The 13,067-nt window shown below is 45.3% G+C and overlaps 1 protein-coding gene across 2 annotated transcripts in view; it reads left to right on the forward strand.

Moving 5' to 3' along the window:
- LOC127583066 (zinc finger protein Aiolos-like) overlaps positions 1-13,067 on the forward strand; it is a 153,954-nt gene that overhangs the window by 84,779 nt on the left and 56,108 nt on the right. The window lies entirely within an intron of this gene.

Here is a 13,067-nt window from a genome sequence, read left to right on the forward strand (position 1 = left end):
TCATTTGAGGAAATAGGCCGGAAGCAGAATCGAACAATTTCAAGTCAATAAAATAATAGTTGAAAGGAGAAAGGTAAAATGCAGTAGCCAGTAAGTTTCAGTGATTTTTGTGATAACATAAATAACCGCTCCATAATAACTGCTCACAGCATGCTAATATGTTATTCATTCACAGCAACAAAGGACTTTTCAAAAGGAACACAATAGGAGGTGTTGTTCAGTCGAATATTCAAACTGCCAGTAGTAGAGACCTGTCTCTGTATAGTTCATATTTTCATTTATTTGCACAAAGCTGTGCTCTGCCAGAATAATCCTCATAACGCAGCCCTGTGTTTGATGGCTGGCAGAGACTCCATGGACTGAAGGGCCTATTTCCATCAGTATCAGAGGGATTCTAGGACTATATCTCTCATGTTTACAATATATTCTAACATTTTCATAAAATTACTAAGCCAACAGCATGTTCAGGGTTACCACCCCTTCGAAGATGATAATTGTGGGTGAGAAAGACCAATCAGTCCAAGATTTTCTGTCAAAGAAGGCATTTTTCTTTCTCAATAAAGCATCCATTTGCTTCTTAACCAATTTCAGGGCTTTTACTGCAACTGAAATTTGATTCCATGCTGTGATTACACCTTATAATCAGATAAACTGCAAATGCTGGAAATCTGATTGCCCCTCCTAACATTAATCCTAAATTTGTTGTTTTATTTGTTTGAAATTGTGAGTGGTTGACCTGCTTTTGAAATTTAATTTTCTGACTTGTCATTTCCCTGATGTTTCTCAGTGTGCTGTTTCAGGGAGCCTCTCAGACACGTCCCCTCTAGAATGAAGAATCCAAACTTCTCAATTCTAATGTTAGGAATATTAGGAATCAGCTTTTTGCCTCATCTCTGCACTTTTCCAAAAGATTTGAGTTTCTTCCTTTGCATTTGTGATCAGAACTGCACTGTGCTGACCTAACATATTATTGATCATGACATCCTTTAGCTTAAAGACACAATGATGCTGGAGGAACTCAGCAGGCCAGGCAGCATCCGTGGAGAAAAGCAGGCGGTCAACGATTCGGGTCAGGTCTCTTCTTCAGGACTGAAGATAGGAAAAGGGGAAGCCCAATATATAGGAGGGGAAAGCAGAGCAGTGATAGGTGGACAAGAGAGGGGAGGTGGGGTGGGCACAGGGTGTGATAGGTAGATGCAGGTAAGAGATAGTGATGGGCAGGTGTGGGGGAGGGGGGAGAGCAGATCCACCGGGGGATGGGTCAAAGGAAAGGAGGAAAAAAAAGAAAAAAGTGGGCAGTAAAAAGAGAGAGAGGCCAGGAAAGGGAAGAAAAGAAGATGCATGGTTGGGGGTGGGGGGTGGGGGGGCGGGTGGGGATTACTTAAAGTGGGAGAATTGAATGTTCACACTGTTAGTCTGTAAGGTTCCAAGATGGAAAATGAGGTGCTGTTCCTCCAGTTTGCGCTTGGAATTCTCCCGGCAGTGGAGGAGGCCGAGGACTGACATCTCAGTGATAGTGTGGGGGGGGGGAGTTGAAGTGACTGGCAACGGGGAGATGCAGGTCGTGGTTAGGGACAGAGCGCAGGTGTTCTGTGAAACGGTCACCTGGTTTGTGTTTGGTCTCGCCAATGTAGAGGAGGCCACACTTGGAGAACTGAATGCAGTAGATGATATTAAGGGAGTTGCAGGTGAATCTCTGTCTCACCTGAAAGGACTGTTTGGGTCCCTGGAGGTGGTGTAGGGGCAGGTGTTGCACCTATGGCAGGGGCAGTGGAAAGTTTCCGGGTGGGAGTGGGACAGGTGAGGAGTGAACTAAGGAGTCGTGGAGAGAGTGGTCCCTGCGAAAGGCAGAAAGGGGTGGGGAAGGGAAGATGTGCTTGGTGGTGGGGTCCCGTTGGAGATGGTGGAAGTGGTGGAGAATGATGTGTTGGATACATAGGCTGGTGGGATGAAATGTGAGGACAAGAGGGACCATATCCCTGATGGGTCTGGGAGGGGTGGGGGTGAGAGTGGAGTTGCAGAATATGGCAGAGATATGGGTGTGAGCTCTCTCGACCATAGTCAGGGGGAAGCCCCGGTTAGGAAAGAAGTTGGACATAGAACAGTACAGCACAATACAGGCCCTTCGGCCCACAATGTGATGGCTTCTAAACCTGCCTAAGACTATCTAACCCCTTCCTCCCACATATCCCTCTATTTTAAATTCCTCCATATGCTTATCTAGTAACCTCTTGAATTTGACCAATGTACCTGCCCCCACCACCGCCCCAGGCAGCGCATTCCACGCCCCAACCACTCTCTGGGTAAAAAAACCTTCGTCTGATATCTCCTTTGAACTTCCCATCCATTACTTCAAAGCCATGCCCTCTTGTATTGAGCACTGGTGCCCTGGGAAAGAGACGCTGGCTGTCCACTCTATCTATTCCTCTTAATATTTGGTACACCTCTATCATGTCTCCTCTCATCTTCCTTCTCTCCAAAGAGTAAAACCCTAGCTCTCTTAGACTCTCCTCATAATGCGTACTCTCTAAGCCAGGCAGCATCCTGGTAAATCTCCTCTGCACCCTTTCCACCACCTCCACATCCTTCCTATAATGAGGCGACCAGAACTGGACACAGTACTCTAAGTGTGGTCTAACCAGAGTTTTATAGAGCTGTATCATTACCTCGCGGCTCTTAAACTCGATCCTTCGACTTATTAAAGCTAACACCCCATAAGCTTTCTTAACTACCCTATCTACCTGTGAGGCAACTTTCAGGGATCTGTGGATATGGACCCCCAGATCCCTCTGCTCCTCCACACTACCAAGAATCCTCCCTTTAACTTTGTACCCTGCCTTGGAGTTTATCCTTCCAAAGTGTACCACCTCACACATCTCCGGATTGAACTCCATCTGCCACTTCTCAGCCCAGCTCTGCATCCTATCAATGTCCCTCTGCAATCTTCGACAATCCCCTACACTGTCCACAACACCACCAACCTTTGTGTCATCTGCAAAATTGCCAACCCACCCTTCTACCCCCTCACCTAAGTAATTAATAAAAATCACGAAAAGCAGAGGTCCCAGAACCGATCCTTGTGGGACACCGCTAGTCACAGCCTTCCAATCTGAATACACTCCCTCCACCACAACTCTCTGCTTTCTACAGGCAAGCCATTTCTGAATCCACATGGCCAAGCTTCCCTGGATCCCATGCCCTCTGACCTTCTGAAGAAGCTTACCATGTGGAACATTGTCAAACGCCTTACTAAAATCCATGTAGACCACATCTACTGCACTACCATCATCAGTATGTCTGGTCACCTCCTCAAAGAACACTATCAGGCTTGTGAGACATGATCTGCCCTTCACAAAGCCATGCTGGCTGTCCCTGATCAGACTATGATTCTCTAAATGCCCATAGATCCTATCTCTAAGAATCCTTTCCAACAGCTTGCCCACCACAGTAAGGCTCACTGATCTATAATTCCCTGGACTATCCCTACTACCTTTTTTGAATAAGGGGACAACATTCGCCACCCTCCAATTCTCCGGTACCGTTCCTGTGGACAACGAGGACTCAAAGATCCTAGCCAAAGGCTCAGCAATCTCCTCCGTCACCTTGCGGGGCAGCCTGGGGAATATTCAGTCAGGCCCCGGGGACTTATCTGTTCTAATATTTTCTAACAGCTCCCACACATCCTCTCCCTTGATATCAACTTGCTCTAGAACATTAACCTAACCAACACTGTCCTCAGCGTCATCAAGGCCTCTCTCCTTGGTGAATGCTGAAGAGAAGTATTCATTGAGGACCTCCCCCATTTCCACAGCTTCCAGGCACATCTTCCCACCTTTATACCTAATCGGTCCTACCTTTACTCCCGTCATCCTTCTGCTCTTCACATAAGCGAAAAAGGCCTTGGGGTTTTCCTTAACCCTACTTATCAAGGCCTTTTCATGTCCCCTTCTTGCTCTCCTCAGCCCCTTCTTAAGTTCCTTCCTTGCTACCCTATATTCCTCAAGAGCCCTATCTGATCCTTGCTGCCTACACCTTATGTATGCTGCCTTCTTCCTCCTAACTAGATGTTCCACCCCTCTTGTCACCCTGCCATTCTTTTTCTGCCTCACCGGGACAAATTTATCCTGAACATCCTGCAAGAAATCCCTGAACAACGACCACATCTCCACAGTACATTTCCCTTCAAAAATGTCATCCCAATTCACACTTGCAAGTTCTAGCCTCATAATTTGCCCTTCCCCAATTAAATATTTTCCTGTCCCCTTTGCTCCTATCCTTGTCCATGACATTGCTAAATGTTAGGGAGCGGTGGTCACTGTCCCCCACTGAGAGATCTGTCACCTGACTCGGTTCATTACCTAATACTAGATCTAATATGGCATTCCCTCTCGTCGGCCTGTCAACATACTGTGACAGGATTCTGTCCTGGACACACTTAACAAACTCTGCCCCATCTAAACCTTTGGTACTAAGCAGGTGCCAATCAATATTTGGGAAGTTGAACTCTCCCGTGATAACAACCCTGTTATTTTTGCACCTTTCCAAAATCTGCCTCCCAATCTGTTCCTCAGTATCCTTGCTGCTACCAGGGGGCCTATAGGATACTCCCAGTAGAGTAACTGCTCCTTTCTTGTTCCTAACTTCCATCCATACTGACTCTAGAGAGGATCCTGCTACATTATCCACCATTTCTGCAGCTGTAATAGTACTTACTCTGTCCACTCTGACAATGGCTGCTCCAAAATGGCTGCTCTGCTTGACAAGGCCTCCTTTTTATTGGCCCTTCCTAAATTAGCCCTGACCTGTGAAGGACCTGCTGCTCCTTGGTTTCTCAGCTCCTGATTCACTCCTAAGTAGAAAGCCTGCGTAAACATGAACTTTTTAAAGGGTTTTAGATCTGACCTCTGAGGGACCCGCTGCTCCTTGGTCTCTCAGCTCCTGATTCACTCCTGAGTAAAATGCCCATCTCGGATGTCCTGGAGTGGAAAGCCTCATCATGGCAACAGATGCGACAGAGGCAGAGAAATTGAGAAAAAGGGATCCCGTCCTTGCAAGAGACAGGGTGTGAGGAGCTGTAATCGAGGTAGCTGTGGGTGGTTTGTAGAAAATATTGGTGGATAAGGAATCTCCTGGAGATGGAAAGATAGAGTAAAGAGAGAGAGAGAGAGATGTCAGAGATAGTCCAAATGAACTGGAGAGCAGGGTGAAAATTTGAGGCAAAATTTCTGAAACTGTTGAGTTCCAGACGGGTACAGGAGGTGGCACCAATGCAGTCGTCGATATAGCGGAGAAAGAGTTGAAGAATGGGTCCGGAGTAGGCTTGGAACAGAAACTGTTCAACGTAGCCAACGAAGTGGCAGGCATAGCTGGGGCCCATGCGAGTGTCCATAGCTACACGCTTGGTCTGTAGAAAGTGAGAGGAATTGAAATTGAAGTTGTTTAAGGTGAGGACAAGTTCAGCCAGGTGGAGGAGAGTGTTAGTGGAAGGGGACTGGTTCTGTCTCTGGTCAAGAAAGAAGCGGAGGGCGGTGAGGCCGTCATGATGGGGAATGGAGGTATATAGGGACTGGACCTCCATGGTGAAGATGAGGTTGTGCGTGTCGGAGAATTTAAAGCTATGGAACAGTTGGAGTGCGTGTGATGTGTCACAGACATAGGTGGGAAGGGAATGGACCAGGGGGACAGGATAGTGTCCAGGTACGAGGATATGAGCTCCGTGGGGCAAGAGTACGCTGAGACAATGTCTGCTAGGACAGTCCACCTTGTGGATCTTGGGGAGGAGATAGAAGCGGGCAGTCCTACGTTGCGGGACTATCATATTGGTAGCTGTGGGGGGGAGATCTCCCAGGGTGATGAGGTCAGTGCTGGTGCGGGAGATAATGTCCTGGTGGTCCTTGGTGGGGTCATGGTTCGGGTAGGTAGGAGGTAATGGGTGAGGCACTTTATTTGTGTATTTGCATTTTACATACCTTGTTCAACTTGTGTCATTTTTGGACAGCCTCTTTCAGTTCCACTGCCTCTCCTAGTTTATATTGTTCACAAATATAGTCAATTTGCATTGGGTTTCTGAATGTTAACCTTTGGATTAGAAACAGTGGTGGTTTAAATCTGTTTCTTAAATTATGCAGAATGGTCCAACTCCTATCCTGACGTGATCCTTAAGCCAATATTTGTTGCTTTATATAAACCACTTGGTTATTCACTTTGTCACCACATTCATTCGCTTGTTGTGAGTGTCACTGACAAGGCCAGCATTTATTGCCTATTCATAGTTGCCCATGAGGAAGCAATAGTGAGCTGCTGCCTTGAAACCAAATCAGTCTGTCTGGTTATACACTCACACAGCACGGAAACAGGCCCTTTGGCTCATCTGGTCCATCCAAGCTAGTCTCACTTACCAGCATTTGGCCCATAACCTTCTGGACCATTCTTATCCATGTCTCTGTCCAAATGTCTTTTAAAAGTTGTTATGTACCTGCCTCAACCACTTCCTCTGGCAGCTCATTCCATATACATACCACCTTCTGTGTACTGGTATTGGTACTGATTTATTATTGTCACTTGTACTGAGGTACAGTGAAAAACTTGTCTTGCATGCCGATCGTACAGGTCAATTCATTACATAGTGCAGTTACATTGGGTTAGTACAGAGTGCATTGATGTATTACAGGTAAAACCAATAACATTACAGAGTAAAGTGTCACAGCTACAGAGAAAGTGCAGTGCAATAAGATGCAAGGTCACAATAGATCGTGAGGTCAGAGTCCATCTCATCGTATAAGGGAACCGTTCAATAGTCTTATCACAGTGGGGTAGAAGCTGTCCTTAAGTCTGGTGGTACGTGCCCTCAGGCTCCTGTATCCTCTACCTGATGGAAGAGGAGAGAAGAGAGAGTGACCTGGGTGGGTGGGGTCTTTGATTATGCTGGCTGCTTCGCCAAGGCAGCGAGAGGTAAAGACAGAGACCAAGGAGGGGAGGCTGGTTTCCGTGACGCGTTGGGCTATGTCCACAACTCTCTGCATTTTCTTGCAGTCCTGGGCAAAGCAGTTGCTGTACCAAGCTGTGATGCATCCAGATAGGATGCTTCAAAGTTGCCCCTCAATTTCCTACTAAATCTCTCCCCTCTCACCTTAAACCTATGCCCTCTAGTTCTTGATTCACCAACCCTGGGAAAAAGACTGAGTGCATTCACCCTATCTATGCTCCTCATGATTTTATATACCTCTGTAAGATCACCTCTCAGTCTCCTACGTTCCAAGGAATAAAGTCCTGGCCTGTCCAAGATCTCCCAATAATTCAATTCCTCAAGTCCTGGCAACATCCTTTAAATCTTTTCTGCACCGTTTCCAGTTTAATAACGTCTTTCCTATAGCAGGACAACCAAAACTGAACACAATATTCCAATTGCGTTCTGTACAACTACATCATGACCTCCCAACTTTTATACTCAATGCCCTGACTGATGAAGGCCAGCGTGCCAAAAGCCGCCTTCATTATCCTGTGACTCCACTTTCAGGGAACCATGTACTTAAACTCCAAGGTCCCTTTGTTGTACAACACTCCCCACGGCCCTACTGTTCACTGTGAAATTCCTACCTTGATTTGACTTTCCAAAATGCAACAGTGTTGATAAAAAAAAAGGAGTTGCATTATGTTAATCCAGATATGATGCAGGGCTAGTAATATGTGTCCATTCTGATATACATCAGAGTGATGTATGTTATGGAGGACTTGGAGGTACTGGTACCAATAAATTTGCTGGTCTTGCCTTTTTCCAGCAGAAGTTGGAAGTGTAATTGAAGAAGTCTTGGTGAATAGCTGCAGTGAATTTAGTGGATGCCACACACTGCAGCCATGGTGTGCTGTTGATGGAAGAAGAAATATTAAAATCCAAAGATGTTTTGTAAATACATAAAGAGTAAGAGATTAAGAGGATGATGAAAGAATATGGTCTGTTAGGGAACAAAAGGAAATCTGTGAGTGGAGGCAGAGGATGTGAGGAAGGTCCTGAATGAATACTTCCTATTTGTCTTCACAAAAGAGAGGCTGATGTTGTTAAAGTGAGAAACGTTGAAGGGAATAATCGTTATAAAACAGGAAGCATTAAGGAGTTTGTCATCTTTGAAAACAGATAAATTGCCAAGCCCAAATGAAATATATCCCTGGCTATTACGAGATGTGAGGTAGGATTTTGGAGAGGCCAGCTGCCTCACAGCTCGTCCTGACCATGTTGCTTTCCTCCGCTTTCCCCCCACATCTCAACAATGCATTGGCAGGTCACTGGCCACTGTTAACTGTTCCTAGTGTGTAGAGTAGTAGAGTCTGGGGGTGTGGGAGGAATAAAATGGGGATTAGTGTAAATGGATGCTTGATGGTTGGCGTGAATTGGGTGGGCTGAAGGGCCTGTTTCTGTGAGTCTGTCACTCTAGGAGTGGTCCCAAAAGGATTAGAGAACTGCTAGTATTGTACTCATGGAAGGAAGGGATTACTACAGGCCAGTTAGTGGAAGGAAGGGATTACTACAGGCCGGTTAGTGGATGAAAGGGATAACTACAGGCTGGTTAGTTTAACTTAAGTGGTGGGCAGTGGTTAGCGTAACGCTATTACAGCACCAGAGACCTGGGTTCAGTTCCCGCTGCTGTTTGTAAGGAGTTTGTATGTTCTCCCCATGTCTGTGTGGGTTTCCTCCGGGTGCTCCGGTTTCCTCCCACATTCCAAAGATGTATGTGTTAGGAAGTTGTGGGCATGCTATGTTGGCGCCGGAAGCATGGTGACACTTGTGGGCTGCCCCCAGAACACTCTACGCAAAAGATGCATTTCAATGTGTGTTTCGATGTACATGTGACTAATAAAGGAATCTTATTATTGGAATGGATTCTGAGGGACAATATCAACCTTCATTAGAAAATGCACAGATTTATCAAGGACAGTCAACGTAGATTTGTTCATGAATACCTAAGAATTAAATGTTTTGAGGAGAGTCACTGAGGCACTGTGTTCAATGTAGTCTTCATGAATTTTAGCAAATATTTTGAAAAGGTCCCATGTGAAGAAAAACACGTATGATCCAGGGTAGAGTACCAAACTGGATCCAAAATTGGCTCAGTAGCAGAAAGCAAATGATAATGGTTGATGAATGTTTTGAGAGTGGAGCTAACAGAGAGGTACCACTAGGCTTAGTGCTTGATCACTTGCCTTTTATAATGAATGCTAATGATTTACTCTTAAACGTCAATGGCACTACAAAGAGATTGTTGGATTCGACTGTTATAATTAGTTTATTAACATGTATAGTGTTTAGTACACCTCAAGTGGCTACACAAAGAATGGCCGCTTACTAGCTTATTGGTTTGTCTATCGGGTGAATATGTGTTTTTTTATTGGTTGGTTTGGCCATGGGTACCTAATAGGTTTCCTGATTGGACTATTGTTAGCTAAGGAGTATCTCTTATCTCAGGTATAAAAGGTGTCATTTTTTGTTAGTCACTCTCTTGCTCTCTTCCCCCCTCCCTGGCCCTAGCCCATCTTTAGTTCCTCTTGTCTCGGCTCATCTCCCAGTAGTAAATAGTGCCATGTGCTCTTTGACTGTTTCTTTGTTTCAAACTTTTCCAATAAAACTTTGTAAAGCACGAAGTTGTTTTCAACTCATTCCTGGACTCCTGAAAGAACCTGCGGATTCGAAAATAACCGGATCCGATAAGGTTTTCAGATGATACAAAAATTGACCATGTAGTTGAAAGAGGAGGAAAGCCTTAGACTGCAGGAGGATGTGGATGCTCTGTCAGTTGGCCAGAAAAGTAGCAATTGAAATCCAGTGAAGGATGAGGTAATGCAGCTGAGGAGGTGCAATGAGGCAAGGGAGTATACAGTGCAAAAAACGAGCTGCTGGAGGAACTCAGTGGGTCAGACAGCATCTGTGAAGGGAAACAGACAATTGAAGCCCTTCATCTGGACTGAAAGAGTAGAGGGGTGATAGCCAGAATCAAGAGATGAAGGGTAGGGGTTGGGCAAGAGCTGTGAGTCCTTGTACACAAAGAGATACAAAAAGTTTGTCTTGTACACAAGTCACTGAAAGTTATTGTGCAGGTTCAATAAACAATTAGGAAGGAAAATCACAGAGAAAATTCAGTAAAGGTCCACCAGATTGATTCCTGAGATGGTGGGTTAGTCGTAAGGGGAGAGATTAAGCAGACCAGGCCTCAGTTTAGAAAAACAAATGGTAACCTTATTGAGATGTACAAATGTTTTTCAGGGCTTCATAGGGTAGATGCGTAGTTGATATTTTCTTTGGCTGTGGTGTCTAGAACTTGGAGACACATCACAATAAAGTCATAGAGCCATGGAGTACTACAGCATGGAAACAGGCCCTTCGGCCCATCTAGTCCATGCTGACCTGATCTTCTGCCTTGCCCTAGCTACCTGTACCTGGACCATATCCCTCCAAACCCCTCCCGTCCATGTCCCTATCCAAACCTCTCTTAAATATTACAGTTGAACCTGCATCTACCACTTCCGTTGGCAGCTCATTCCACACTTGCACCACCCTCTGAGTGAAGAAGTTCCCCCTCAGATTCCCCTTAAGTATTTCACCTTTCACCCTAAACCTATGACCTCTAGTTCTAGTCTCACCCAACCTTAGGGTGAATGCATACAAGCTTTTTCCCCTCTCTATACCTCTAATAATTTTGTATACCTCTATAAGATCTCCCCTCATTCTCGTGTGCTCCTAACCTATTCAACTTTTCCCGATAACTCAGGTCCCGGCAACATCTGTGTAAGTTTTCTCTGCACTCTTTCAAGCTCATTGATATCTTTCTTGTAGGTAGATGACCAAAACTGCACACAATACTCCAAATTCCGCTTCACCAGCGTCTTGTACAACTTCAACATCCCAACTCCTGTACTCAATGCCCTGATTTATGAAGGCCAAAGTGCCAAAAGATCTCGTTACAACCCTATCTACCTGTGACGCCACCTTCAAGGAACTATAGATCTGTATTCCCAGTTGTCTCTGTTCTACAGCAAGCCTCGGAGCCCTACCATTCACTGTGTAAGTCTTACCCTGGTTTGTCCTTCCAAAGTGCAACACCTCACACTTGTCTGCATTAAATTCCATTTGCCATTTTTCAGCCCATTTTCCTAGCTGGTCAAGATCACACTGCAAGCTTTGATAGCCTTCCTCGCTGTCCACTACACCCCCAATCTTGGTGTCATCTGCAAATTTGCTGATCTAGTTTACTGCGTTATCATCTAAATCATTAATATAGATGATAAACAACAACAGACCCAGCACCGATCCCTGCGGCACACCACTAGTCACAGGCCTCCAGTCAGAGAGACAACCATCTACTACCACTCTCTGGCTTCTCCCCTTGGCCATTTAGGAGTTGAGAAGAAATTTCTTCACCCAGAAGGTTGTGAATTTTCTACTGGGGAATGTCAAAGCTTAGGCACTCAGTACATTCCAGATCAACTGGTATTAAGGGAATCAAGAAATGTGAAGTAGGTGCAGGAAGGTTGTGCAGAGGAAGAAGATCAACCTTGATTGAATGACAGAGCAGGCACGAGGCACTGAATGTCCTGTTTCTGATGTCCTTTGTCAGGTTTGAACTCAGGTTTCTGGACTGTTCGTCCAATCAGTATTTCTCATCAGATAATGTAATTTTATGTCACTGCCATGCCCTCTGTCAGTCAGGTGAGATTAACATACTTCGCTGGCAGCTCATGGTGCATAGGCACTGGCGTAGGTCTGTTGGGTCAAATGTATTCTTTGGATGCTATGAAAATGTATGTAAATTACATTTAATAGTTCATGCCTTCTTCCTTCATGTAACTCCATCCACTGGTTTCTTACGGTCAAGAGCAGAGTATTGCGAGGGGTAGTGCAGAAGACCGCAAGAGTGCATCACACATTCCTGACTGAGAGGATGTATAGCTGCAAGTGCAAAAGTGAGAAGAAATCGAGATAAAGACCTAGAAAAGGAGAGGCATGGATAGAGTAGACAGCCGATATCTTTTCCCCAGTGTTGAAATGTGTAATACTAGAGGGCATGCATTTAAAGTGAGTGGGAGTAAGTTCAATGGAGATGTGCAAGGCAAGTTTTTTACACAGGGATGCCTGGAATGCGCTACCAGGGGTGGTGGTGGAGGCAGATATGATAGAGGCGTTTAAAAGGCTCGTAGACAGGCACACGGATGTGCAGGGAATGGAGGGATATGAGCACTGTGCAGGCAGAAGGGATCAGTTTGGTTAGGTGTTTAATTACTAGTTTAACTGGTTCATCACAACATCGTGGGTCAAAGGGCCTGTTCCGGTGCTGTACCGTTCTATGTTCTAAAATCAATTATGCAGCAGATGTTTTTATGTGCTGAGCAGGTCTTAAGTATTTGCAGCATAAAATCAATTATAAAGTATGATTGGGACTTACAGTGGGCATAGTGCATTATGCAATTCTCAGTTGCTTGCTTCTACACGCATACTACATAAAGCACATGAGAGTGTGCAGGGGTGAAGTCCCTCACACAACACTGAATTAACACCTCCTCTGAGAGACTGATTCATGTTGAAGCAATTATCACTCAGTGTGGGCCACGCACAGGAAAGCAGCATGGAGATGCCCTGCACCCACACTGGTTAAAGAGTTAATCAAACACTTGCAACAGTCACTTGGAACTGAGCTTAGTGTCTCAGTTCATTCAGACTGCCAGGCCCTTCCTATTCCTTTTGGCCCCCATTAACAACGTGTTAAGAATTGCAATATTTTAATTACACCCATAGGTGGTACAATAGCATTCTCAGCCTCAGATACCTGGGTTCAATCCTGACCTTGGGTGCTGTCTGTGTGGAGTTGGCATGTACTCCCTGTAACAACGTGTTTCCTCCGGTTGCTCCAGTTTCCTCCCACATCCTAAAAATGTTTGGGGATAGAAGGTTAATTGGCCACCCTTAACAACATCCTAAGGTGATGGCTGGAAGTATTGGAGTGACTTAGGTGAAGGATGTCTTCTATAATTTGGAATATGGGATTCCTGGTATCGGCCATCAAGGACTCCCGTGTGATGAGGAG

This window comes from Pristis pectinata, chromosome 25 (assembly GCF_009764475.1).
Source record: "Pristis pectinata isolate sPriPec2 chromosome 25, sPriPec2.1.pri, whole genome shotgun sequence".
NCBI classification, from domain to species: Eukaryota; Metazoa; Chordata; class Chondrichthyes; order Rhinopristiformes; family Pristidae; genus Pristis; species Pristis pectinata.